Genomic DNA, 6,992 nt, shown 5'->3' on the forward strand with positions numbered 1-6,992 from the left:
AAAATTAATTAATCTCATTCAATGCTCTTTATCATCAAAGTTAATCCCCAGTGTTAACTCTCAATAATTCATTGTATTTTGGCTACAGGTATGTGTGTGTGTGCATATATACACGTACATCCTTCTTTACTGAAGCCAACCTGGACACCTTTTAAGCCTAATCCAACACCTTTTTAAATCGTTGCATAGAAGTTTTCAATTCCTTCTATTTTTTTTTTTTTTCATTACATTCCCATATTTCAGCCAATATCCTACTAGAAATTTCAGTCTAATTCCTGAAAAGGGAATGCAGCAGAACTGGGAAGAAGTTATTTCCCCCCAGAGGTTTCCAGCTAAATATCACAGGTTCCATTTTTAAAATTTTTTTTTTGAGTTTTGTTTGTTTATTTGTTTGTTTTTCTTGTTTGTTTGGGATTTTTGTGGTCGCTGTTGTTGTGTTGTTGCATTTTTTGGGGGTTTTTTTAAAGGTAAGAGAAAATCTCCCAGAGAAATTCTTAAAATTTTGAGATTTTTTCATCTCTGGTGAAGAGAACACGTTGTCAGGCATAGACAGGAATGAGCTATATAGCCTGTTTGCCCAATTCAACTCAGCCTTGCACCATTACAATAAAAGGCTGGCCTTGGGAAGCTTCTCAGAGACATACAAACAACCCTAAATTACCCACCTACAGAACACCTAGCCACTATTCTGTTCAGTGCAACACGACCAATAAAACAAACCACAATGCACACTTATAAAGTTATAAAATCTTTTACCTCCTAAACAAAATCGAAACACACGGGATTTTATTTTCTTTTTTCTTTTTTCTTTCTGTTTTTTTTTTTTTTTGTTTTGTATTGCAAAGCACATTCCTATATTATTGCAGACATGTAGGGATGCATATCTCCAAGAAATCGATGGGAGCTGTCTCGAGTGGTTTGATCAATGACTGCCCCCGCCCATTTCAGCCTGGACATTCATCTCCTGTTGTTCTTCAGACAGTTTACAGATTAATAATGAAGCATAAAACCAAGTTAGTTGTAACATATGAGCGGGGGAGATGCAAAGCTGAACATCTCACATTAAGGGCACTCTACACCAGCAATCCATCAGACTGGTTTACACTTCAACATTTGTATAGTTTCTTGTGTCTCCTCACAAACACACACAAATAAAGAAATACAGCTGCTTCTTAAGAATCCCTCTATTTTACTTATGAAAATGAAACCACTGGCCTTTTAAAGTGCAAATGCAATTGATCTGATTTTCCCATCAATCAGACAAAGTAAATCAGAAGTCACTATATTGAATCAAGAATCTATGATGATTTACATTGATTATTAAAAGTAATTATTCTACGTCAAGTCCAAGAGAGATTTTTTTTTTTTTTTTTTTTTGAGTTTTTGAGGCTTTTTCCAAGATACAGGATCTATAATACTACTGGGAAGAAAGTGGATTATTCAGGGTGGTAAGGTAAATACCCTGCTAGGATCACCTGAATCAAATCTATGAATACAGTATGACTTCATCTGGGACAATAAATTTAAAATTTATCCTGTGGAGTCTCAGGCTATTCTAGCTGGATGGCCACATATTTTGCTTTATTCATTGACTGTGAATACTTTCACTGTCCCTTCTACCTCAATCCCATCCTTAAGAAAAGGTCTAGAAACTGTAAGAGTAGGCCTAATTTTTTTCTCCTTAAAATAGAAATAGAGAGAAACTACCAATCTGTGACTCCTTTACTTCCATATTATCTTTGTGTTCTCACATCAGCTGTTTGTTTTGGCTATCAAATTTACAAGTTTTTCAAGCAAGGTCACATGTGTCAAGTCTTCCTCAGAAGAAGCTGACACACTACAGCCATACAGCAGATGAAGACAAGACTAAACATTTGAAAATTCAGCATTTCATCTCCAATATCAAAATCAGAAATAGGAAAACAGAGGAGGTCACTAGAAACAACAATTTATTTTAAGATTTTTTTCAGAAGAGCTGCTCATTCTTTTTTTATATACATAATTCATATGAAAAAATATGGTTGGAGTCTTAAGCAAAAAAGAGAAAATCAGTCTAGTGGCATACAAAAATAAAATACATAGAAATGTCCATTTTTGCATATTCTATCACCTGCTAAGATTGCATTTTTGTTGAATATGAAATCGTTGTCATGGTAAGGATATTCCAGGTTATAGGGTGAAAACAATAGGGATAGTTTTCCAGTTATCTCTAAATCAACCAATTATTCTAACTTATTTTTATTTTTTTTTTTCCCAAAATTCACTAAAATCTATGGGTTATGGCAAGTGAGAGAGGGCAAGAAAAAACTGACATTTTCTTTAAAAAAGTTAATAAACTGCAGTAAGAATTCATAAGTGAATCAGAATTTGTTAAACACATGCAAACAACCAGGCAAATATGGGCACCAAGAATCCTTGTCACATTTGGTTTGCACAACACTGTGGAAGTAGCCAGAAGAAAACACAGCAGCCCACACTGTACAAACCAAAAAAGACTTAATCCCCTCAAACCAGTGCATTGATCTCCCTTAAAAAGACTGGGATACAAATTGTGGTTATTTAGGGGATTACGTACAGATTTCGGCTCAGTGTTTATGCTGGCCTCCCTATTTCAATAATGCAGGGTGAATGTCGTCAGCAAAATTAGCAGTCAAATGCAGAGATAGTCTTAATTGCAAAGAAGCTTTCTGACAAGACTAGTTTCCTTGAATGCCCTTTGTTGGAAATTCACCATCCTATCAAGTTCAACCTTTCACCAAACTCCAGCTTGTCAACCAGACCAGAGCACTGATGCCATACAAAATTTCATGCTGGGAATGGGTTGGAGGATTTCAAGTTTCAAAAAAAAAAAACCCAAAAACCCGGCCAATAAAAGGCAAGAAAAAAATGCAAACACTCTGCTCCAAAATGGAGGGGGAAAGCTAGCCCAGGCTGGAAAGGGAAAGGAGATGGAAGGTTTCAACTTCAGAAAGTTTCAATTTTCTATGATGTACGTGGTCATAGAAAAATCGAATAGCAACACGCTCCCTCTTTTGTGAAGATTAAATATTTTGATTTTTCATTTTGGTTAAATATCTTGAGTTACTGGTACTGCATCCTGTAATGGATGGTGTAAATGGTCCCAGATGGTTTATGATTACTGAACAGTGGAGAGGGAGCAACAACTCTTCTGAGAGCTGTGTCTTTCCAGATCATGGTGCTCTTCATGCTTCATAGCACTTCAGTCAGGTTTGGGGTGATTTTGTAGCACAAAGACATCACTTTTGCTCTTTGCTTAACAGCAACAACTTTTATACAACCTTTATTGAAACCAAATGTAACCAAACAGCTATCAGTTTAAGACATTTGAAACTGCAAAATATAAATCATATCATTACGCTTAAAGTATTCTCTTCATTTACTAGCTCGACTTAAGATAAAAATATCTTCTAGAGAGTTAAACATAGTCACACCTGTTGAGAAGTCCTATTGCAATACTCAGCAGAACTAGTCCAAATGTGATTTCATGAGACTGTGCATCAAAAGAGGTTAAGGTCACTATCCAAAAACAGGTGTGAGTGGTCAACAGAACCACTGGAAAATGAGCAAGGAAGAACCCTCCAGATCCACTCACATATCTCTGGATTTTCAGCTGAATTGCCTGATTATTTATTTTTAATTCGTAAACTTGAGTTGGAACACTAAGTAGAAATAATTATGGTATTTTCCCTATTCATATCAGGCATTTTGAATTGTATTTTGGCTTTTCTTGTCAGCCACGTGTCCCCATTTGTAGAGGGAAAAAAAAAAAAAGACCTAATTAAATGGATAATTACAAATGTTGTTTTTACAATTGTGCAAAGGGATGTGGATATGACAAAACTTCAGCAGAATCTGCTTCCTATCCTGCATAAAGTTAGGACGAAAGATACTATGAGAAAGAGAAATTTTGCATCCCTGAGCATTTATAATTCTGTGAAGTCGTGTGAAAGAGAATTGTACCAAGAATGATGTTTTCTGTCATTTGGATTTACAGACCAAAGAGAAGAAAACCATCTCCTTCTTGTTGTATCTTTTCTTTTCACTCAATTAAATACAAATATAGCCCTTTTCTTGCTGTAGCCCCCAAATCAGTTCCACCATAGGTTATATATATTAACCTTTTCCTACTTTGCTCATGTTGAATGTTTGTAAGACACACTCCAAAGAGATTGATGGAGAATGGAGGAAATTCCTGGCTTGTGAGCCTAATTCCAGATATAGGAAAAGTATAAGAGAAAATAGCACCAAGCATTCAGAAATATAGAAAGATAATCAAAGTGGACTCATAAAAATGGGATCCCAGCTGAGAAATGTACTGGAACTGCTCAACATGTTCCTTTTCAGATAAGTACAAGTAAAAAACCATTGATGAAAATTGCCTAGATTTCAGGAAAGCACATGCTACAAGTTTTACACATTGAAGAGATGAAATGGAAATATATAAATTTAGAGAATAAATAAGAAATGAAGGTGGGGAATAAGAAGGATAATTAAAACAATGTGCAAATAAAATGTAGAAGAGTTGGAGTTTAGTTATGTGCAATTTAGGAATATGTGAAGACTGCTTTTTTGTTCAGAGGTTCCTAAGATTTTTAGTACTGTATCTGATACAATCAAAAACATCATTAAATGTTTTACATATCTGGTACTGTTGTGGGTTTTGTGCAAAGCAGTACCTGTTACAAATGGTTAGAAAAATAGATCTCCATCTACCAATAAATGGAAGCAGTTCAGGCTACACTGGAAAGCTTTGGCTGTAAAATTCAGAGTTAGTTGGAGAGTGCTGCACTAGCAGCTTTACTGCTCTGTTAGTGCTTTGCTTACCTGTCAGTAGATTGGAAATATAGGGTAAATTCCTGGGGTGCCAGTGCAGTGTCAGGAGAAGACTGCTAGAAACTACTGAACCATGAAGTCCCAATTCCAATATTTGCCAGCTGTTGGTGTCAGTCTCTGTGGATATCTGGTTTAGAAACTGAGTCTAAGCATGTTGTTCTTCCCTCAAATTTAATTGGTGGAAAAGAAGACAAACTTTTTCATTCCTTTCCCTCTTCTTTTTGATTTATTGGTATTATAAAGGATGAGTTATAAGGGAAAAACTTCTGAGAGGCTCTGATTTCTCCAGACCATTGTTTCTTCATCTTTTTCTTTTAGTAGTTATTAATTTTGCTTAATTTGCACAGGTTGAAATGTAAATCACTCCTTGAATTGTGATGGAATAGGAAAATCTTTCCACATTGCTTCCAAAAAAAATTCAAATAAACGGTGGATACTACTTGGAAGAATCAATCATGGCTTTCTTCTTACCTATTACCATTGTTTACAGTGTATTAGGCTATAGATTACTGCAACTATTTACTAGGGCAGATAGTAAACTTTGACTCTAATAGCACCTGACTTACAGTACATCACACAAATTGGTGTCTATTATCTGATTCTTCATATTTATGGAGGGGGTAAAGGAGAACAGATGTCTAACTCCACCATTTTTCTGTGTATATTGTACTACATATGTTTTTGTTGTCTCATGTTCCTGATGGAAAAAAACAAATATCTTCCTGGAAATATAACCAAAGTTTTCAACACTGAATAAGAGCTAAATTGCTTAAAATATGTTTGAAACATCTTACCAGTGTCTAGTCTGATGTGATTTCTGGGCTTATTTTTAACAAGAATATAGCTGGCTTTGGTTTAAAGAGATCTTCAATTCACCATAATTTATTAAGAAGCCCAATAAACTTGGTTCTGTTCTTGATTATCTCTCTGAAAATGCTAGCTTAAATTTGGTCTTGTTTAAATAGCACTAAATCAATGGGAGATCAATGTTAAATATAGCACTGCCTCTTGGAGACACTTTGATCAATGGAGCATTTGGTTGGTTTTATCTGATTGAGGCCTGGTGTGAGACTAGACCATTATAGGAAAATAATTCCTTGAAAGTTAATATATTTTCCTTTTCCTTTACTGTGTGTTCTGGCTACAGTGCAAGGGACTTGTGACAAATGCTGTATAATATATGTTATAAAATACTTGCAAAATATATGGTCGTTGATTGTTTCCATAGGCTGCAATATATTTCTTTTCCAGGGCCCACATCAATATATCTCTGTGTCTGTGAGGATGGGGGAAACTGGGAATGTTAATGCTATCCCTGTCAGTAGTTTTTGCCGTATCTTTTGACTAAGGGAGCCCTGTCAGTTATTAAATTGCCCTGTGGGCCCCAAATGTCAGCATATGAAACTCACAATTTGTAATTCTAAAAAAACTTTATTCAAAGGTAACTGAGTATGCCCTTATAAGCTATATATTTTGTAAAATCAGTACTGTCCCTTGATGGTTAGAGATTTATTGACATCTCTTTGAGCTCATGTGTCTATAGGACCACTTTAGGGGCATTCAGGCAAAGGAAGAGAGGTATTGTCAGAGACTGGGGCTTCATAGGCAACAGAGTTGGGGAAGGGTCTGAGGGTAAATCCTGTGAGCAGAAGCTGAGGGAGCTGGGGCCGCTCAGCCTGGAGAAAAGGAGGCTCAGCGGTGACCTTCTGATTCTGCACAGCTCCCTGAAAGGAGGGTGCAGCCAAGTGGAGGTCAGGCTCTTCTCTCAGGCAACAAGGGACAGAACAGGAGGAAATGGCCTCAATCTGGACCAGAGGAGGTTCAGGCCAGATACCAGGAGAAATTTCTTCATGGAAAGTGTCTTGGGGTGACTTTATGATGCTGTCATGGGTTAGCAAGCATAGTCCCAGAAGTGATGTTCTTGCAAAGGGTTGCTTACAGCTTCCTCTATGACCTGACAGAACCTATCACCTGGCCAGTTTGAATATGGACAATTCCTTAAGCCACTTAAAATTGTGACCGCCTCTGTGATACACACTTAAGAATAGACAAACTCCCCCCCCAAGCTCTCTCTCGTTTCCGGCGCTGGCACAGGTGGCTGCGGGCCCCCTGTGGGGGCCAGCGGGGCCCGGCAGGCC

This window comes from Corvus brachyrhynchos, unplaced genomic scaffold, assembly GCF_000691975.1.
Source record: "Corvus brachyrhynchos isolate BGI_N302 unplaced genomic scaffold, ASM69197v1 scaffold625, whole genome shotgun sequence".
NCBI classification, from domain to species: Eukaryota; Metazoa; Chordata; class Aves; order Passeriformes; family Corvidae; genus Corvus; species Corvus brachyrhynchos.